Source organism: Neoarius graeffei, chromosome 3, assembly GCF_027579695.1.
Source record: "Neoarius graeffei isolate fNeoGra1 chromosome 3, fNeoGra1.pri, whole genome shotgun sequence".
Taxonomy (NCBI): domain Eukaryota; kingdom Metazoa; phylum Chordata; class Actinopteri; order Siluriformes; family Ariidae; genus Neoarius; species Neoarius graeffei.
In genome coordinates this window covers 115,453,411-115,476,919 of record NC_083571.1, presented here as the reverse complement: position 1 = coordinate 115,476,919, position 23,509 = coordinate 115,453,411, and positions in this window count along the sequence as shown.

The following is a 23,509-nucleotide window of genomic DNA, read 5'->3' as shown; positions in this document are numbered from 1 at the left end:
GAATTAGTTGTGTTGTTTTCTCAAGATCCTGAATTAATTATGTCGTTATCTCGGGATAACAAAGTGAATAAAAAAAGATTATATGAAGGGCCTCTCTCGGCTTCCGTAAATATACACTCAAACAAAACAGCAGTAAAGGAGGAGAGGGGCGACAGCCAGAGGAAAGCCCCCACAGGAGCGCACAGCATTTGCAACATAGGCTGCCCAACTCAGTACAAGAACAAAGCACTTACAGTGTGTGCAGTCGGCTTCGTGCGCATTGTTCTGCATCTCTCGGAGGAAGGGGTAGGTGCCCTGTAAATCTTTGGAAAAGGTACAGCTTCTTTTCGGCATAATTGCTGCGGCATTACTGCTGCTAGCTGCTAGACAAAGAACATTCGCGCCAGTTTATGTTTATTTTATTGTTGCATGGCAACACGTTCTGTTGTCTGGAATAATGTGGCTAAATAAACACCCATGCCACAGGGCCAGGGGGCAGTAACCAGGAAAGTTTGCAATTCCTGTCAATTCATCAAAATAGTAAATGCAGACATTTCTCCGCTAATGATTCCCACGCTGCTCAGTCGTAAACGTCGCGAGTGGCAAAAACCGGGACATATCCATGTCCCGACAGACTTTTGTCGGGACTCGGGACACACAACCCCAAATCGGGACTGTCCCGGTAAAACCGGGACGTCTGGTCACCCTACTCTATTTACATTTTGGCAGATTTGAGGATAGGGGCGGTATGGTGGTGTAATGGTTAGCACTGTCACCTCACAGAAAGAAGGTTCTGGGTTCAAGCCCAGTAGCCAACGAGGGCCTTTCTGTGTGGAGTTTGCATGTTCTCCCTCTGTCTGTGTGGGTTTCCTCCAGGTGCTCTGGTTCCCCCCACAGTCCAAGGACATGCAGGTTAGGCAAATTGGTGGCAGTGTTGTAGTCATGTCACTAAACCCGAGTCTGAGTCCAGTCTCGAGCCCCCAGTGTTCAAGTCTGAGTCATTAAAGAAAATCCCGAGTCGAATCCAAGAACAAGACTCCAACCACAGCATTTGACGGTGGCTGTTGCTGCCTTTATGTGAAAGCGTCTCTGCTCCTGTGTTGGACTAACATTACTGCTTGACTGCCCCATTTTAGTTAACAAGCTACAGATAAAAAGCTTGTTCATCGCTCAGCAAGCCCCACCCACTATCAACAGGGTAAATAACACGAGAGAGGGTTAACACGAGCTAGTTCATCACTCAGCATGCAAGCCCCGCCCACTATCAACAGAGAAATGAACATAGTGTGTCAATGTGGAGTCTTGCCAAATGATGATTGAAGTTCGAGGTTGTCCCTGTCGTCTCCTCGATAGTTCTTCTACATATGGAACACATAGCAGTGCATTTTTTTCCCACTGCACGAGAAGTCTGTATAAGCAAAGCGGACAATCCTAGCGGCGTCTCTCCAGGCATTTTAGCACCATTAATGTTAGTTTGTTCCTGAACATGACGTATGAACAGGTGAATGTGCATTCTCTTGCATGAATTAGTATAAAAATTAATGTAGATATAAATATCTTGTGCCAAATTATTATGGCATGTTGCAAAAATAAAGAAAAAATCAGAGTCCTCATCTCCAATTTACGAGTCTGAATGCAATTAATGCATGGGTCATCAGTGCTCAAGTCCAAGTCAAGTCATGAATCCTTAAAATTAGGGCATGAGTTGGACTCGAGTCCGAATCCTGGACCCAAGTACTACAAGCCTGATTGGTGGCTCTAAATTGACCGTGAATGTGAATGGTTGTTTGTCATCATGGCACGATGATCTGGCGACTTGTCCAGGGTGTACCCCGCCTCTCACCCATAGTCAGCTGGAATAGGCTCAAACTTGCCTGTGACCCTGCGCAGGGTAAGTGGTGATGGATGGATGGAGATTTGAGGATGAGGATTATAACCATATAGAAATTCATCTCATCTCATCATCTCTAGCCGCTTTATCCACAGGGTCGCAGGCAAGCTGGAGCCTATCCCAGCTGACTATGGGCGAAAGGCGGGGTACACCCTGGACAAGTCGCCAGGTCATCACAGGGCTGACACATAGACACAGACAACCATTCACACTCACATTCACACCTACGGTCAATTTAGAGTCGCCAGTTAACCTAACCTGCATGTCTTTGGACTGTGGGGGAAACCGGAGCACCCGGAAGAAACCCACGCGGACACGGGGAGAACATGCAAACTCCGCACAGAAAGGCCCTCGCCGGCCACGGGGCTCGAACCCGGACCTTCTTGCTGTGAGGCAACAGCGCTAACCACTACACCACCGTGCCGCCCCATATAGAAACTACTATATCAAAATTAACTCAGTGTGTAAGGAAAATAGCTTTGACTCTGATTCAAAACTCTTGAGAAGGTGGCCCAGGAAGCATTTTTTAGCCAGATGTTATACATATAAGTACAGTATGTAGCATATGGAGGCATGGCGGGAGAGTGGGATTTGCGACTAATGGCTAACATGGCACGTCTGAGACCTGGTTTCCGCCATATATTCATGTGATCTTTGCTTCTTTCTGTCCATGAGCAATGAGTTGAGCAGGTGTGTATCTGGCTGTAAGCAGAGCAAAGCAGAAAGTGACGAACAAGCTGTGCTGAAAGGTTTTATGTTACTGACTGACTGTCATGCTACAAACACAAGCCCAGATTTCTTATTAGCAGAGAACCATACAATCAAGCAGGGAACGACAGAGTCACATTTTTGGACCATTTGCATGATTAGATTTTGATAACAATAAAAGGATTCAAGCCACTATGGTTATAGATCAAACTGACAGTCCTTCCAGCCAATGGACCTTTCAGTTAATGAGCCACAGGGGGTCAGTGAGGACTGGGTAGGTCATTATGTAGAGTAGACTATGGTGACCTGTGGGAATTTATGTCAAATGATTTGTATTTCTTTACTTCATTCATAGGATGCTGGAAGGTGTGTGCATGCATTTGTGTTAAAAACTGACTGTTTTATGACTTTCTTTTCCAGATATGCAGTCTGGTTTTATATGCTCATTCTCTTGCTCTTTGCCTCTCCATTCCTAAACCTCCTCAGGTGAATTAACCATTCAGGAATAAACCATCTCTGCCAGCCAGTGCATTTTATGAAGTTTTCAGGAGAGCAGCCACACACACACACACACACACACACACAAAAAAAAAAATCAGACACATGCACACACACCCATTCCCAGATGGTAATACGTTTCTGAGTAGCGCCGATGCCATGCTTGCCTCAGGCTGTTCATTCCCAACCAGTCCATCACACTGGCTCTGGTTCATACTGAAGATAGATGCCTGGTGTGGGCATTAAAATAGAATAATGTATGCATTATTCATGTGGTGCCGGCCCTGGAGCTTCTCATTAAAACTTTACACAGCAAATGGGGAAGACAGCCACATATTAAATGTGTCTCCCTATCACAGACGTCCTGTCTTATTCGTATTTAAAGAAAACAAGTGAAGACGGAGAGAAAATGCTTTCATTGTAAGTTGTAGGACTGTGATGTGCTGCTTGCATTGCGCTCACCTCACTTGTGAGTCACTTTGGGTAAAAGCTCCTGCCAAATAACTAAATGTAATATAATGCCCCATGTTGCACAAACTTACTTAGTGGTCATTTTTATAAGAAAAAAAAATGAAAAAAAAAAAAAAACAACCTAGCAAGTTTTCTCGGCCTTTAGATTTGTCATACCTTGCATCACTATAATTGGATTTGTCATATCACATTTGCATGCTCATCATTTTAGGAGTGTTTCTCATGTAAAACAAGCCATTACTGGATAGGAAATAGTAATGTAGTAATGTCGTCATACATTGGATGGTATGGAAAATGCAAATAAAAAAAGAAAGTAGTGATTTTCGAAAATTTAGTTTGACTTGTATTTCATTGTGGACAGTATGAACCCAATATATCTCATGTTTTTTTCTGGTTAATGTAATTTCATTTGTTGATATACATCCATTCCTGTGTTTCAGCCCTGCACCATGTTCAAAAAAGGAAAAAAAAGTTGGGACAGGGAAATTTTAGGGCTTGTAATGCGGTAAAACAGTCTGGATGATGTGATTTGAAGCAGGTGATGTCAACAGGTGATTGTAATCATGATTTGGTACAAAATCAGTATCCAGGAAAGGCCTAGTGTTTGAGGAGCGAACATGGAACGAGGATCTCCAGTTCGTCAACAATTAAGTGAGAAAATTATTGAAATGTTTAAAAACAATGTTCCTCCAAGAAAGATATGAAGAAATTTGGATATTTCACCCTCTACGGTGCATAAAATCATGAAATGATTCAAGGAATCTGGAGGAATTTTGGTGTGTAAAGGGCAAGAGCTCAAGCCTAATCTGAACACCGGTGATCTCCGATCCCTCACTGCATCAAGAACCATCATTCATCTATAGCTGATAGAACCACATGGGCTTGGGATTATTTTGGCAAACCTTTGTCAAGCTACAATACAGAGTTACATCCACAAATGCTAGTTAAAACTTTGTGTAAAAGGGAACCCAGTATGGGTGGCATGGTGGTGTAGTGGTTATCATGGTTGCCTCACAGCAAGAAGGCTCTGGGTTTGTACCCAGTGGCCGGCGAGGGCCTTTTTGTGTGGAGTTTGCGTGTTCTCCCCATGTCTGCATGGGTTTCCTCCGGGTGCTCTGGTTTCCCCCACAATTTAAAGACATGCGGTTAGGTTAGGTTAATATGGGATGGCCTTGGGCTGAGGTGCCCTTCAGCGAGGCACCTACTGTAACTCCCAACTGCTCCCTGGGCGCTGTTAGCATGGCTGCCCACTGCTCTAGGTATGTGTGTGCTCATTGCTCGCATGCGTGTGTTCACTGCTTCAGATGGGTTAAATGCAGAGAGGAAATTTCACAAGTGTGTGATGAATAAAATTGTGCTTTCTTTCTTCTTTTCCTTATGTTAACTGTGTCCAGAAGCACCGTCAACTTCTCTGGGCTCAGAGGCATCTGCAATTGACCATCACACAGCGGAAACGTGTATTGTGGTCAGACGAATCAGTACTCCAGGTCTTTTTTTGGAAGAAATGGACACCGCGTGCTCCAGACCAAAGACGGAAAAGGGCAAGAGCTCAAGCCTAATCTGAACAGCCGGGATCTCCAATCCCTCATTGCATCAAGAACCATCATTCATCTATAGCTGATAGAACCACATGGGCTTGAGATTACTTTGGAAAACTTTTGTCAAGTTACAATACAGAGTTACATCCACAAACACCAGTTAAAACTTTATTGCGCAAAAAGGAAGCCTTATGTTGACTGTGTCCAGAAGCACCATTGACTTCTTCTCTGGGCTTGGCAGCATCTGGGATGGACCATCACACAGTGGAGACATGTATTGTGGTCAGACGAATCAGTATTCCAGGTCTTTTTTGGAAGAAATGGACACTGTGTGCTCCAGAACAAAGACAAAAAGAGCCATCCAGACTGTTACCAGCAACAAGTCCAAAAACCAGGGTGTGTCATAGTATGAGGTTGTGTCGGTGCCCTTGGCGAAGGTAACTTACACTTCTGTGATGGAGCATTAATGCAGAAAAGTACATTGGGATTTTGGATGAACATACGCTGCCTTCAAGACGATGTCTTTTCCAGGGTGATTTCAACAAGACAATGCAAAACCACATTCTGCACACATTATAAAGGCATGACTATGGAAGAAGAGGGTGTGTCCTCTCTGTCCCCAACAGAGAATGTGTGGAGAATATTTTATAACAAAAAAATATGACAATGATGACCCTGTCCTGTTGCACACCTTAAGACCTGTTTGCAGGAAGAATGGGCCAACTGAAATGCTTCATCACTTGGTGTTTTTGGTCCCTAAACACTTTTTAAGTGTTGTGAGAAGGAATAGCAACATTGCAAAATGGTAAATGCTTTACTGCCCCAACTTTTTTTTTTAAATGTGTTTCAAGAATCATACAACCCCGATTCCAAAAAAGTTGGGACAAAGTACAAATTGTAAATAAAAACAGAATGCAATAATTTACAAATCTCAAAAACTGATATTGTATTCACAATAGAACATAGACAACATATCAAATGTCGAAAGTGAGACATTTTGAAATTTCATGCCAAATATTGGCTCATTTGAAATTTCATGACAGCAACACATCTCAAAAAAGTTGGGACGGGGCAATAAGAGGCTGGAAAAGTTAAAGGTACAAAAAAGGAACAGCTGGAGGACCAAATTGCAACTCATTAGGTCAATTGGCAATAGGTCATGAACATGACTGGGTATAAAAAGAGTATCTTGGAGTGGCAGCGGCTCTCAGAAGTAAAGATGGGAAGAGGATCACCAATCCCCCTAATTCTGCACCGACAAATAGTGGAGCAATATCAGAAAGGAGTTCGACAGTGTAAAATTGCAAAGAGTTTGAACATATCATCGTCTACAGTGCATAATATCATCAAAAGATTCAGAGAATCTGGAATAATCTCTGTGTGTAAGGGTCAAGGCCGGAAAACCATACTGGGTGCCCGTGATCTTTGGGCCCTTAGACGGCACTGCATCACATACAGGCATGCTTCTGTATTGGAAATCACAAAATGGGCTCAGGAATATTTCCAGAGAACATTATCTGTGAACACAATTCACCATGCCATCCGCCATTGCCAGCTAAAACTCTATAGTTCAAAGAAGAAGCCGTATCTAAACATGATCCAGAAGCGCAGACGTCTTCTCTGGGCCAAGGCTCATTTAAAATGGACTGTGGCAAAGTGGAAAACTGTTCTGTGGTCAGACGAATCAAAATTTGAAGTTCTTTATGGAAATCAGGGACGCCGTGTCATTCTTACTAAAGAGGAGAAGGACGACCCAAGTTGTTATCAGCGCTCAGTTCAGAAGCCTGCATCTCTGATGGTATGGGGTTGCATTAGTGCGTGTGGCATGGGCAGCTTACACATCTGGAAAGACACCATCAATGCTGAAAGGTATATCCAGGTTCTAGAGCAACATATGCTCCCATCCAGACGGACGTCTCTTTCAGGGAAGACCTTGCATTTTCCAACATGACAATGCCAAACCACATACTGCATCAATTACAGCATCATGGCTGCGTAGAAGAAGGGTCCGGGTACTGAACTGGCCAGCCTGCAGTCCAGATCTTTCACCCATAGAAAACATTTGGCGCATCATAAAACGGAAGATACGACAAAAAAGACCTAAGACAGTTGAGCAACTAGAATCCTACATTAGACAAGAATGGGTTAACATTCCTATCCCTAAACTTGAGCAACTTGTCTCCTCAGTCCCCAGACGTTTACAGACTGTTGTAAAGAGAAAAGGGGATGTCTCACAGTGGTAAACATGGCCTTGTCCCAACTTTTTTGAGATGTGTTGTTATCATGAAATTTAAAATCACCTAATTTTTCTCTTTAAATGATACATTTTCTCAGTTTAAACATTTGATGTCATCTATGTTCTATTCTGAATAAAATATGGAATTTTGAAACTTCCACATCATTGCATTCCGTTTTTATTTACAATTTGTACTTTGTTCCAACTTTTTTGGAATCGGGGTTGTACGTGTTTGTTTGTTTTTTTAAGAAACAATAAAAGTAATGAGGTAAAACATCAAATAATGTGCTTCTGTCTTGTTTTGAATGCAAAATAATTCCAATTTCAACATACCATTGCAACCTTTTCTGACTTGTGGTTGGAGTTATCACTCCACCTTAGCACCACGAGCTGAAGAACTACTGTAAATTATATAACATACATAACACAAAATAAAAACACAGAATACATAGAAAATAAAATAATTTCAATGTGTCGGACACTGAAGATAAGTCGTCTAATGTCCAAGAGTGTGTTGGTGGAGTGTAGGTGGATTAAAATATGGTAACAAGACTTTAGGCTGTACTTTTGTGCATCCAGGTGTTCCAGCAGGGGCTCCATTTCTGGCTAATTAAAAATACATCCATACTGTAAGCCAAGCTCCATACGGCTCTGCTCTCTGAAATACTACAGAAGTACTGACTATACCAGGCAGCAGGTGTCATCCTTCATAAGATGACTGGAAGGCAAAGTTTCACTGCAGTTCATGCAACGTTACACTGGTTCATGTAAAGAACCAAAGCGTACATGGAGTGAAAGGTTTATTTGCACCAGGAAAATGTATTCCAAAATTAGCCCTGTACAGAGTCATGGCTATTCAATTCTGCCATACCTGATTCAGCTCATTCGCTAATTACTATACTAGAAAGATAATAAGATGATGAAGGTAGTGGTAGGACAAGTAAGTGGTATAATGTAGAGGTCAGTATGAGAAGTAGTTGGTTGAAGAAAAATACCTATAACTTGGTTATTATCAGTTATGAAAAATGTATATTTTAGTTGAGTCTCAAAGAATTGAGTAAAAACTCTGTCCTGTTACTTCCAACACTGTTACTCATTTAACAAAGAAACCTAGTAAAATGTTGTTGTTGTTGCTGATGATGTTTTCTTAAGTTTAAAGCTAGACTGCCTTTCAGATTTTTCAAGTGTAGGTCATAAAAATAATTTTCCCCAGCGCACAATTATTTTTGTTTAGTGGACCAAAAGCTACTGAATTTGAATCACAGACTTCCAATTTTATTATTTTTTTTAAAATAGAACAATAAATTAATTTTGTGCCATGTGGCCCTAAATTCTCCGCTATTTTTTCCTGCTTCACCATGACCCAATTCAAGATACTACATCATGCATCACATGGTGGGCTTTCCCCATTTGCGCAAGGCATTGTGGGATACAAATTTGAAACAGGAGAGAAAAATGGAGGACGTGAGTGTGCAAATGAAACGTGAAAGACCAACTACAGTAACGGAAAGAAAGCGAGAAGAAAAGACGTTTTGTTATATATGTAGGAAAGGAAACGCTGGACCAAACTAATAAATATGGGCGCTCAGCGAGCACCTCGGTGTGATCAGCTCTTCGTTTAGCGACAGAATGATGGAACTGTCAGTGCACGCTCAAAGGGAAACCTGTAGATGGCAGTAATGCAACACTGTGGATGCCAGCTGCCGTAAAACCCAAAAGAAGAAGGTAAACCTGCGCATGCGCACACGGACTTCCTCTGTCTGCTTGACTGTGCGAAGCGAACAATTTCATGCACATTATTTGCTTTAATCCCCTCAAATTAAATAACTTCCCCGCACAGAATGGCCTGTTTTTTTTTTTTTGTGAGATATTACAGAAATAAACATATATCACAATGACCACATTTCAGAGGGAATTAAATTTCACCAATTTTATGAAATTGAAAGGCCATCTCACATTGCCCCGTTACAAGCTGGAATTAAAATGGATTTTTGGAAGGTGAGCACCATTTGATTTACACAACATGCCGACCACTTTAAAGGTGCAAATTGCTGTTTTATTGTGACACAAACAATAATTAGGATGAAAAAACAGAAGTCTGGAGTGTGCATAAGTATTCACCCCCTTTCGTATGAAACCCCTAAGTAAGAGCTGCTCCAACCAATTCACTTCATAAGTCACATAATTAGTTGATTAACATCCACCTGTGTGCAATCAAAGTGTCACATGATCTGTCACATGATGTCTGTATATATCAACCTGTTCTGGAAGGACCCTGACTCTGCAACACTACTAAGCAAGCAACATGAAAACCGAGGAGCCTCCAAACAGGTCAGAGACAAAGTTGTGGAGAAGTATAGATCAGGGTTGGGTTATAAAAAACATCCCAAACTTTGAATATCCCAGGGAGCACCATTAAATCCATTATAGCAAAATGGAAAGAATATGACACCACTACAAACCTGACAAGAGAAGGCCCCGCCCACCAAAACTCACAGACCAGGTAAGGAGGGCATTAATCAGAGATGCAACAAAGACACCAAAGATAATGCTGAGGGAGCTGCAAAGATCCACAGTGTAGATGGAAGTATCTGTCCATAGGACCACTTTAAGCTGGACCCTCCACAGAGTGGGGCTTGATGGAAGGAAGTGGCCAGAAAAAAGTAATTGCTTAAAAAATCACGTTTGGAGTTTGTCCAACAGCATGTGGCAGATTCCCCAAACACATGGAAGAAGATTCTCTGGTCAGTTGAGACAAAAATTTATCTTTTTGGCTATCATGGGAAATGCCATGTGTGGTGCAAACCCAACACCCTGAGAACACCATTCCTACAGTGAAGCATGGTGGTGGCAGCATCATGCTGTGGGGATATTTTTCATCTGCAGGGACAGGAAAGCTGGTCAGGACTGAAGGAAAGATGGATGGCACTAAATACAGGGCAATTCTGGAGGAAAACCTGTTTGAGTCAGCCAGAGGTTTGAGACTGGGATGAAGGTTCATGGTTTAGCAGGACAATGACCCTAAACATGCTGCTAAAGCTACACTGGAGTGGTTTAAAGGGAACCATTTAAATGTCTTGGAATGGCCTAATCAAAGCCCAGACCTCAATCCAATTGACAATCTGTGGGATCACTTGAAGATTGCTGTACACCAACGCAACCCATCTAACTTGAAGGAGTCACCAGACTGCTGGTGACTCCTTGGTGTTTGTCCTGTTTTGTTGTATTACACTTTAAAGGTGCAATGTGTCCCAGGTCACCAGACTGCTGAACTACAAATCCAAACTCTAAACTTCTACTTATAACTTGAACATTTCTAATTCCACAGGTCACTTTATACTGTTGCACTTTATAATATTTTTGCTGCTGCATAATTTAATTTAATACACTTCATATTTAATTCCGTGCTGAGCCAAATTGCAATGAAATTTCGTTTGGTGTACACTTGTTGCATACTGATTGACAATCAAGGTTGTCCAAGTTGTAGCAGTTTTGCTTTGAGGAATGGAGAAGGATTCCAGTGGATAGATGTGCTAAGCTAATAGAGACATACCCCAAGAGACTTGCAGCTGTAATTGTAGCAAAAGGTGGCTCTACAAAGTATTGATTTTTTTTTTTTTTTTGGGGGGGGGGGTTTGAATACTTATGCATACTCCAGATTTCTGTTTTTTCACCTTAATTATTGTTTATATCACAATAAAAAAAAAACCTATGTGCACCTTTAAAGTGGTCGGCATGTTGTGTAAATCAAATCGTGCTAACCCCTCAGAATCCATTTTAATTCCAGCTTTTAATGTGACAAAACAGGACAAACACCAAGGGGGATGAAGACTTTTGCAAGGCACTGTATATTTTTTAGCATTCCACAACTTTCCCAGTCTTTTGTTGCCCCGTCCCAACTTTTTTGAAACGTGTTGCAGTCATCAAATTTAGAATGATTGTACATTTACAAAAAAACAGTAATGCTGATATTATTTGAATATTAATTGATTTCATTAATTTCAGGGTTTTTTCTAGAAAAAATTAGTATGAGGGAGCTCACCATGGCGAGGGAGTGAAGTGACCAAGCGGAGCGGATGGTGCGGGGGGGTCCCCTTCCGCCATGTGAAGCCTTTGAAAAATTGAGGCTACAATGGGACATTCTGAGGCTATCTGAGAGGGAAATTGTAACAAATTGTTTATTTGTCAACAATGAAAAAGAAAATAAAACTTTTTCTCACAAACAACACTTCATTCAAATTCTAATATCTCATAATTCAAATTACACATAATACTAATTTCTTATGATTCAAATTGAAATTTATAATTCAAATTCAAATGAATCAAACTTATAAAGTATTAAACATTCGCCTGAGAAATCTGTTGTTTTCTTATACTAGAATAAGGTAGAGTAAGTTGTTCAAAATGAAGAAAAAAAAATTCCAGAGCAAAATTATTTTCTTTTAAACGAAACTAAAAAAGTAAACATTGTAAAGTTGGAATCCAACCCAAATCACATAAAGTTTGAAACCATGCAAAAAATTTAAGCGCGCTAAAAAAAAAAATACATACTTGAACTTTTCCTGGAACTCGGCCTTTTTCTCATTTTGCTTTTCCACTGAACACTCGGTGCTTCATCAGAGCAAGACATCTGGTCTTTGTTTGTCACGGATTCCGCGATGCCACTGTCACAGCGCTCGGTTGGCGCGTCCTTCAATGAGGCCCCAGAACCGTCAGCAAGGACCGATCCCTCGATTGTCGCGATCTCACCATCGGAAACATCTTTATCTGCTTTGTGACAGAAAAAAGAAGTCATCTTCTTCTGCCCCAGACAGTCTTTGGCTTTCTTCTGTTTCGTGTCATGGGACGACATCTTTAAATGCCCAAGTGTCAACAAAAACAACTTGCGAACTTCTTCTGTCAAAAGCTCCCACGCTGGTGGATGAAAGGTCATTCAGTCTCAAGAAATCTCACTCTACAAGTCAGCTGACCTTGTATGTAACCTATGTCAAATCTCGCGAGAGCAGCTGCAACAAGTAAACAACTAAACAGCACGGCGCCTCGGTCTGCACAACGCCAATTCTGATAATTTTTGCACCGTCTGATGGTGTATCTACTATGATTGGAATATTTTTGGAGTAATTATAATGTATTTGATGATCAGACACATTGTCATGTGGTGTTGCTGGGATGTTTTCACAGGGAAAAGATTGTTTTGAGAAAGATTGCATGTTGTGCAGTAGCATATAAGTGCATGGCCTAAGTGTGACTTGGGGTTCAATCAGCATTTCGGTAAGGGGGTGCATGCCGAGAGTAAGAGGGTGCAGCGCCTCTGTTCCCCGGTTTAGACGAAGCATGAATTTAATTATTTGATAATTTGAATATTGAATGGCGGCACGGTGGTGTAGTGGTTAGCGCTGTCGCCTCACAGCAAGAAGGTCCTGGTTTCGAGCCCCGGGGCTGGCGAGGGCCTTTCTGTGTGGAGTTTGCATGTTCTCCCCGTGTCCGCGTGGGTTTCCTCCGGGTGCTCCGGTTTCCCCCACAGTCCAAAGACATGCAGGTTAGGTTAACTGGTGACTCTAAATTGAGCGTAGGTGTGAATGTGAGTGTGAATGGTTGTCTGTGTCTATGTGTCAGCCCTGTGATGACCTGGCGACTTGTCCAGGGTGTACCCCGCCTTTCGCCCGTAGTCAGCTGGGATAGGCTCCAGCTTGTCTGCGACCCTGTAGAAGGATAAAGCGGCTAGAGATAATGAGATGAGATGAGATGAATATTGAATATCTTGTTTTTGTATTGTTTTCAGCTAAATATACGTCGAACAAGATTTGGAAATCACTGCATTCTCCAACTTGTGATAACCTGACCACGAGTAGAACTTGCGATCTCCCAGTCGAGAGGCAGATATGTTCACCACGAGGCCAACTCGCAGTATTGGAATTGGGGTTGTAGTAATTCAGTCATTTACAGTTTCCAGATATCACAAATGTGTCATCACAGATATGTCTGGCTGATGTGGAGAAGTTCGCTTTTAACCTTCCCCAAGACATTTTGATGTCTGATCTTCCCCCCACTTCTATCATTAAAGCTAGTCATAGCTAGCAGAAGATTTAGGTAGCTAATCTACTGAAGAGTTTGTATAAGTGGCTTACATCCATCCATCCATCCATCCATTATCCATAACCGCTTATCCTGTACAGGGTCGCGGGCAAGCTGGATCCTATCCCAGCTGACTATAGGCGAGAGGCAGGGTACACCCTGGACAAGTCACCAGATCATCATAGGGCTGACACATAGAGACACACAACCATTCACACTCATCATCAATTTAGAGCCACCAATTAGCCTAACCTGCATGTCTTTGGGGGAAACCCACACAGACACGGGTAGAACATGCAAACTCCACACAGAAAAGCCCCCATTGGCCACTGGGCTCAAACCCAGAACCTTCTTGCTGTGAGGCAACAGTGCAAACCACTATACCACCATGCCGGCCAAGTGGCTTACAGCATGAGTTTAAATGTGACTGTGTTTTTGTTCTCTGTGCAGTGGATATTAGCTAGCAATCTAACAATGGCCATCTGGGTGTTTTTTTTTCTTTTCTTTTCTGAATGGCTTTGATTCTTGACCTTGACAATTCTGGCAGGGATGAGTTAATTTTCATACTTCTGGATTTTTTTGTTTTGTTTTTACAAGTATGTTAAATTTCTAAACCATTTATACCAGTACATCATCTTTTTTTAATAGCTATTTAGCTATTCATAGAGCAGAAGAAATATGGATCTTTGCAATCACAAAGGAGGAAAAATGACATTTATTTATACACAGGGAAATTAGGCTATGTGTAACACCTCACTGCTGCTAATGACACTGAAAGTTGGTGCTATTGTCAGCATTTTCAGATTAGTATATTCCAGGGGTATTCAATTAAAAGTCACTGAGGTCCAGTTATTAAATTTTGTCCAAGTAGAAGGTCCGACCCGAAGTCCAGCTTGTGTCTTATAGCCTTCCTCTATGTCCACATTTTCATATGGTTTCAACAATATTTATTGTTAATTTCCAATGCAGGAAATGAATTGAGTGCACAACTATCTCTTTTACCATAAATAAAAGTAGTCCCAGGAAAATAAATTCAAGGCCTTTATTTCAGATTAAAGAAAACAGAAACCTCAGAATAAAATAAATAAAAAAGTGCAAACAGAGTGGAATAACTCCTTTTTCTCTTAAATTAAAGAGGTCCCAACCTGAAGAATTGAAGGCCTACACTTCAAGTAAAAAAGTCAACTCAGAAAACATTAACTAAAAAGTGCAAACAGAGCACTGACTTCACATTTTCTCTTCTTTGTTCTTTAAATAAGGCGGTCCCAGCCTAAAAAAAATGAGGGCCGACTTTTCAAGAAAAAAAAAGTCCACATTTTCAGAAAACAAGTGGCTTTTTGGGGAGGAAATGCAAACAGAACATTTTTCTTTGAACTTTTCTCTTTTAATTCTTCTTCTTTTACTTTTCTTAATGAGAAAAACGGGCATGTGGCTGACCTGCCAGTAATTTAAATCTTGGTTGGAATGGAGTTAGTGCCATTCTCATGCAGATATGTAGGTGTTCATTGTTGAGCCTAGAACGGTACTTGGTTTTGACAATGTTCATCGTGTAAAAAGCTGACTCACAGCTGTAAGTTGATCCAAACATAGTCAATGTGTGCAGTGCTACTTTGGTTAGACCAGGGAACACAGAAAGTAGCAGGGTCAACCAGAAAGTAGCAGGGTCAGTTGTCTCAAAATGCTCTCTTAATGCAGCATTTCCTTGCAGATCAATGAGCAGATCAATGTCTCAGCAACGGCGTTTAAGCACTCCTTCACAACTGTCCCATCACTAAATGTTTTTTTATGTTGCCCCAAAATCCACGCTACTTTTAAGGAACATTTGTTTGCACGTTGCTGGGCTGTAAATGTATGTGTGATGAGTCGGGTAGACCTAGGTGGTGTTTACATTAGACCGTATCAGAGGATCATCAGATTAACGTTTTTAAAAACGATTAGCGTGCACACAGCAACGCCAATACACGATTCACGTGCACACAGCAACGCCAATACACGGATACGCTAAACACATGACTAATTCGGCACGTAAGTTGAAATGTGTCAGTGCGGCTCATCGCTTCCTCCTCAGCGGCTGCGCTCCAAATCACTCCGCCCTGAACAGCGAGTGCCCTCTGGAGGGTGCGCACTCCGGCCCTGCGCAGCTCACAGAGCGCGCGAGTGTAGTGCACGAGCAGTGATTCGGGACTGAGCCGCTGTGCACAAGTCACTTACCACTTGCAAGTGGAAGGATGGCAAGCCTAAAGACCATCATAACTACACAATGGGCAGTATTTGCATCAGTATTTGCAGTATTTTCATACTTTTATACTCTTTAATGAAAGGTGATACAAGGCGGAAGTCCGCGCCGTTTTTCAGCAGTCGCGTCACATGACCAACGCCAGCGAATCAGGAAGGTGGATGTCACAGTGACGTTGTCCAATGACGACGCCAGCTAGAGCTCAGCACAGCGTATCCGCGTATCCTCAATGCTTACACAGCACTGGATCAGACACGATCTGGATTGAATACGTGGACCCTGGCGGATTCCCGTTTCCCGGCGTTTCCAGGCGGTTTAATGTAAACGGACAGTGCATCCGCGAAGAAAACGAGACAGATACAGTCTAATTTAAACTTGGCCCTAGTCTGGCTAACGTGACTTCAAAGCTCTGCGAGCATTTGGTCTGGCAAAGATATTAAGCCCAACCGTTTCCCAAAGGCGTGGTTGACCCACCTCCCTGAAATGCCTCAGTTTGCTACTGGTCGAAGCCAGAAAAGGCTGTGACGAAGCTTAAACCAATCACATCACTCTTTCCTCTGACGTATGTGACACGACGGAAACTGCTTGAGTAACAGGAAGAAGATAAATACCTCCAGGGCTGCTCTTTGCTCCATTTTCAATGAGAACTTCCCGTTGAATGCTTTCAATACAGCATCTACCGCTGTGTCAAAGGCTTGCCGCTGCTCCATGTTCGTAATGTTTCTAGTGAATGAAGCGCTTCCGGCATAGATTCTGTAAACAATCTATGGCTTCCGGTCGCAGTTCTACTACGTCACTGCCTTGAACACGCCTCTACCCAGGGCCGTTGGAGATGCTCAAAGTTGATTGGCTCCCGATTTTTCGGGAGCTTTGAAGAGCTGGAGATAGCTTGCCTTGCCAGACTAAGCTCGCAACAGGCCCTCGTGTTGCGTCACACTCAGGATGGGCGGGCCCAGGCTAGGGTAGACCTGTCATACTGTGCTTGCAGTTGGGTTATTTTGCGTGCCCTCAGCTCGGACTTCAGGGGATAACTTTGCTCAAAAGAGCTGTGCTTCGTTTCGTAGTGGCACTTCACGTTGCCGCTTTTAATTAATGCCACGTTTTCGGATCATATGAGGCACACTGGTTTTGAACTGCTCGCCGGAAGAATGAACATATATTTCTCCGTCCATTCATCTTTAAAACAACGATTTTCCTTGTCTACTTTCCGCCGCCTTTTGGAGCAAGCCATGTTGTCTCGGTCGGTTGTCTCTGAACTTAACTCTCTTCCTCTCTGCTTGTTGCTCTGCTGTGGTGCGCTGGGTAAACTAACGATTTTATTGGCTCAACTGAGTGAAGCTGTTGTCGTATTAACTGTAGTAGCAGCGCCCGCTGTCAATAGCCACGACCGTCCAAAATAATGCTCCATGAAAATTACTTAATCTCGTGAATTTACCATTGGTCACGGGTCCGGACAGAACCATCACTGGGTCTGGATCCGGACTGAGGTCCGCCATTTGGTGATGCCTGGTATATTCCATTTTCATCCAGAAAACTTAAATGTATCTGATCCTGTGTTCATACCAGTGAGTGACAAACTGCTCGTGTCACTTGTATGTAGGCTCTTGTGGGAGTGAAGCAAGTGCTACTCTTGTCGCTTGTGGGCATGTACTGTCCATCCACTATTTTAAGTTCCAAAGAGAAAGGGTGGTCGCCAAAACTTATAGCCTTCAGCAAACGATTCACTACAGTATATAATTTACTTTTCTTTGAAATGTATTTATAATATATTCAAAGATTTACTATGTAGACTAGCATAACTCATATGTATAGCTAGCTACATACATTCACCCGAGGCACCGCCCTATACCCATATATTTATTCTATTCTAATGTGTTAAACCCATTATATACAGTGTTTTGCAAAAATATTCATCCCCCTTGGTGTTTGTCCTGTTTTGTTGCATTACAAGCTGGAATTAAAATGGATTTTTTTTTTGTGACACTAACAATAAGATGAAAAAAACAGAAATCTGGAGTGTGTTCATACTGTAGGTATCAAGAACAGTCATGATATAGTGAAAACTCTTTTGACAAATGAGACGATACAGATACCGTACCAGTGTTTTTACAAGTTTATTAGGTAGAACCTTGTTGGTAATTGTCTGAATTTCAGTGGTGTTTGTGCTTTTGTTTTGTTTGCTCTGCTGTAGCTCGCAAAGATTTGCTATCCGGTTCACTGCTGTTGGTTTTGTGTGCTGGGCTGTGGAGGATTGCTCCAGGCTAGGATCAGCTGTGTGAGAACAGAGCATTGAGGCTATACTCACACTAGGAATGATTGCTTTGTACCACTCCCAGGAGTGATTGTCCCCCCCTCCATCACGATGCAGCTTTATTCACCAACTACAATTTGCATTCATCAATAAGGTGAGAACCAGACCCGTTATTAAACCAAATATTAACCCAAATATTCTCCAATAAATTGAAAAATGCATGCTGTAGCATTTGAGTTCCTTGTGGTTAGCGATCACACTGTGATCCCAACTAACCGTGCAGGAGTACACCTCTTACAAACAGTCTAAGTGAACCACAAAAGATGATATAGTATGTGGCGATCACACTAGTCAAACGGACCGGACGTTGGGGGTCAAGCACACTTGGGTGCGGTATGGATCGCTTAGCGTGAGTACACCCTGATAGTCAGAGCACAGTGAATAACTGGAACACATACAGTACTCCTGTGAGTAAGGAACAGGAGTCGGAGGCTATATTAATCTCAGGTTCATTGAAATTAGACAGGTGAATATTGACAGGTGAATTTTTTTTTTTCGTTTCCGTTTCTGGTTGAGAGTACGTCGTGCGCGTTCTGGCTGCCGCTTCTCACCAGAGCTCTTATTTTATTTCTTTTTCTATTTTTTTTTCTATGTGTTTTTGTAGTTTGATGTTTGTTTGAGTGTTTTGTCCGCCGGTGGTGGTGTAGCTCCGGACCCAGTTTTGGGCGTCGGTTCCCTCCAGGCCTTGGTTCGCTGTGGGCGATGCCTGTGCTCCTTGCTATGGACTGCAGTGAGCTCGTTGCTCATTTCACATCATGGTTGTCCAGCGCTCTGTGCTTTAATGCTTGGAATGATGTTCCGAGCGATGTTGCTTGGTGGTGTCGCGGTGGCTGTGCAGGCGGTTTGGGGCACACCAGCGCTCTGCGTGGCGGAGCTTCTCTGTTCGCTGTGTGGATCCATGGCGTGGTGTTCGAGCGATGTTGCTGACGGCGTCACGGTGGCGGTGCTGGAGATGTGGGACTTGTTTTCGTGCACCTTTTGGTGGGACTGTGGCTGCTACACCACGGGAATTACATCCTGACCCCTACTTGGTGGACTTTTTACTTTTTATTTTTTATTATATTTTTTTATTTATTTATTTTTTCTTTCCTTGTCTATAATTGTAAAGCGTCCTTGGGTTTTTTGAAAAGCGCTATATAAATTTAACTTATTATTATTATTATTATTATTATTATTATTAATGACAAAAGACCAGGCAACATTTTTTCAAAACGACTGGAGCACAAATTGCTGAAAAAGTTAATGCCGACACCTTTCTCTTTTAGCCAGCATTAACTTTTTCAGCAGTTAGTACTACAGTAGCTCTTCTGTGGGATTGGACCATTATGGGCTAGCCTTCGACACCCATGACCCTGTCGCTGGTTTACCGGTTGTCCTTCCTTGGACCACTTTTGTTAAGCACTAACCACTGCATACCAGGAACACCCCACAAGATGTGCCATTTTGGAGATGCTCAGACCCAGTCATCTCGCCATCACAATTTTGCCCTTGTCAGTCACTCAAATCCTTACGCTTGCCCATTTGTCCTGCTTCCAACACATCAACTTCAAGAACTGACCGTTCTCTTGCTTTCTAATATATCTTACTTCTTGACAGGTGAAATTTAGTTCCCTCTGAAATTTGGTCATTGTGATATATGTTTATTTCTCTAATATATCAAAAAAATATCAGGCCATTCTGTGGCTGGGAAGTTATTTAATTTGAGGGGATTAAAGCAAATAATGTGCATGAAATCGCTCACTTCGTGCACTCAAGCAGACAGAGGAAGTCCGTGTGCGCATGCGCAGGTTTACCTTCTTCTTCTTCTTTTGGGTTTTATGGTACCGTAGCTGGCATCCAGTGTTGCATTACTGCCATCTACAGGTTTACCTTTGAGCGTGCACTGACAGTTCCATCATTCTGTCGCTAAACGAACAGCTGGTTACACCGAGGTGCTCACTGAGCGCCGATATTTATTAGTTTGGTCCTGCGTTTCCTTTCCTTTGTATAGAACATAACGTCTTTTCTTCTCGCTTTCTTTCCGTTACTGCAGTCGGTCTTTCACGTTTCATTCGCACACTCACGTCCTCCATTTTTCTCTCCTGTTTCAAATTTGTATCCCACAATGCCTTGCGTGAACGGGGAAAGCCCACCACATGATGCATGATGTAGTATCTTGAATTGGGTCATGGTGAAGCAGGAAAAAATAGTGGATAATTTAAGGCCACGTGGACCTTATATAACTGGAAGTCTGTGATTTGAATTCAGTAGCTTTCGGTCCACTAAACAAAAATAATTGGGTGTTGGGGAAAATTATTTTTATGACCTTCACTTGAAAAATCTGAAAGGCCGTCTACCTTTAATGTTATTCACTTTGCCTGTCAGTGTTTTTAATTTTATGGCTGATTGGTGTATACTACCGTACATATTTAATATAACAAGTCCTTTAGTAGGAGCGGAGATTATGCTGGATGCGATAACTGAGCCCTTTTGGAGACTACTTGCTCTGGACTGAATCGCTACACCAAAGTGTGAGAGCTTAAAAATTCCCAAATATCATTTCTAATCAGATTTGTGCTCCTGTTAAAACGTCATGGATTTTACACTAAAAAGCTCTGCCTCTTTATACGAGTGCCTTCTAGGCAGGGCCCAGTCAATGCAAATGAAATCCACTCCAGAGAGAAACTGTAGAGACAGCGCTTTACATCTTCAGACTTCAGACTGTTGCTCTCAAGCTTAATCAGCATTCATCCCAGTCTCCTCACCGCAGCCTTGTCATTCATTCTCAGGTCAGTCCTGCGTCTCGCTGCAGAGCAAACACAAACAACAGTGACAAGCACTTATCTCCCAGTGCTAGCTTTGATAATGTGTGCTTCTGAGGGATCTCTTGGCTGTGACACATTATCTTTCCTAGTCATTCTACGGGTTTTGGCCAGGAGCCAAGGTGAAGGAAAGTAGTCCAAATACAATATAAAGCTGGGGAAAATGCATATTCCCAGCATCACATATAGACTTTCTACATACAGGTGGTGGAACCCATTATCTTTCACTTTGCCTGTTTCTGTGATCCTGCTATAATTAACCGTGAAAAATGAAAACGAATCACATACTCATTCTCAGCACTGATCTCATGTCAAATGTAATGTTTTGACACAGTAGTATAAAAGTAATATGAACAGAAAGTTACAGAATACTCATTCAGAAGGTAACAACAAAAAAAACAGGCAGAGGTAACAGGAATTTAGAGGACTAAGAGCAGAACGATGAGAAGAAAGACACGGGAAACATAAGCTGTGTTCACATATATACCGGTACGATAGTGGTATAACTGTATCGATAAAGTATACCGGTACAGTTTAGTGCATCTGTCCACACTAGCGAGAAATGTTTGCGGTTTTCTTTCACGGTAGTTGAAATGCGCATGCGCGAAATGTTTCCATGGTTACCGAGTAACTTCCTTCCGAGAATATGGCGGATGAAACAGCGTGTGTGTGCTTTTTGTTGTCAATGTACAGTCTGTATTTCTGGTGGTCATTTATTCAGTTGAATTGTATAAAACGCACGAGGCAGTTGAGAAAGAAACAAAGAAAACGAATCTCCGTTCTTCACTATTTTATTCAGCGAAGAAGTAGGAATGGTTCATTGCGCATGCGCATTATATTTGTATCGATACAGAACTGCTTCATCTGTCCACACTACAGCGAAGCGCTACAGTACCGATACTGTACCGGTACGAAACCCATACTTTTGTGGGTTTCGTACCGATACAGTTATACCGCTACAGTACCGGTATAGTTGCTAGTGTGGACAGGTGTTGCGGTACGAAAGTAGTATCGTATCGGTACAAAATCCCTAGTGTGGACAGAGTAATAGATGGCACCAGTGATGAACTGTTACTATTAGAGCTGGGACTTGAGCTCAGCCAAAACTTAGCCAGACACTAAAAAAGCGATAGGGCAAAGGATTTTGTAAGGGATTTGCTGCAGGGTCCCAGGTTGTGTGTAGCTGTCGATGTTGATTTTAAAAGTAACTAAGTAAATTACAGAGGAAAATGAATACTTAAATCTGAGTGAAAAATACTGAGGAAGAAGAGTCTGGAGACAGAAATCTTAGTTTCTCTGTCGTTAGTCTGTAGCTCTCATTAGCACTGGCTTGACCCAGGGGCTTCAAAGTTTGGGAGAATAGCAGGGTACAAATAATTTACAGCAGGGTGCAAAATGGTAAAATGTCTGCTAGTGGCAGACATAATGCACGCAAAGCGTGCAGGGATAGATAGATAGATAGATAGATAGATAGATAGATAGATAGATAGATAGATAGATAGATAGATAGAGATATGCAAGTACAAATTTTTCATGGGGCGGGATGGTTTGGAACAGGCCATCTAAAATTGGGATAACATTTACCCGGGACGGGTATTTGAGGCGGGTCGTCTAGCTTAAGCTTGATTAGCGTTGTTACGCACGCCAGTGTTTCCCACAGAAATTTTGGAGACTATGGGGGAGGCGCAGGAGTTGTTTAAAATTGAGCGATATGTTAAATATTAAGTTATTACTGAAAAACTATTGATTAAAAAAACAGACACTGAGAAATGGTCCTGTAAACAACTTTACCAATATAAAAGATTACCAGGACTACAAAAATGCAGAAAAATAGGCTTTACTGATCCAAATGCTCCTGTTGGTTCAAAAGTTAAAGTGCAGAGAACCTCACAGCACAACATGAAGTTACCTTAAAATATAATATAAATGCCTCAGCTTTCATGTAAGAAAAAAAAAAACTATTAATACTAGTGCTGTGTGCAGGTAGTCTGGTTAACACCAGACCATATCACAAGTGAAATATGGTCTGGAATCCGCCTATTGAATTTCTCGTAGGGGAGGTGTGGTTTACGATTGTCAACGGCCGTTTATTGGACGTTACGAATGTCTATCATTTGGCGTATACGTAGCCCATGGCCAATCATGGCAGTTGTACCCAGTGACGTAGTTAGAGCGACGAAGAAGACGAAGAAAGACTGTAACGCCAAACGCTGTTCTTTTTTTAAAACAAACTTTTGCTCTAAACTATTCAGAACAGTGTCTAAAGCTTGATCGAAAGTTTGGTTCGTATCGCTCGCCGCCATGTTAAATGTGATCCGTAAACAGTCCCAAATAAACTACAAGCTTCCGTTTGTCAAGTAGTACGCGTCACCGTCTTTCCACCCCTCCCCACTCTCTGATTGGCTCCCTAACTCAGGCAAGCCTTTAGTTGATGCGGCAACGGACATACATGACATAGTGGATGTAATTTACGTTCACAACTTTTTTTGCTGTCAGAAATATTTAATATTAAATTTTGTGACTCGACTGACAATAGCCGGCGGCATAACAAGCCGTAGCCGGCGATTTGCCGCCGGTGACCGGCTACTTTTGAGACCGCTGTTGACCGCATTATTAGCATTTGTTAACACTACTGGTGAACGCTACACCGGCTGAAAGGTGACTTCACTGCTGCACTGACTCATGGTTAAGCTCATGTTGGCCTTCAAGAAGGTCAGGGGCGATAAATTTTTGGTCCCTCCTACTATAAATCAAAATCTGATTAG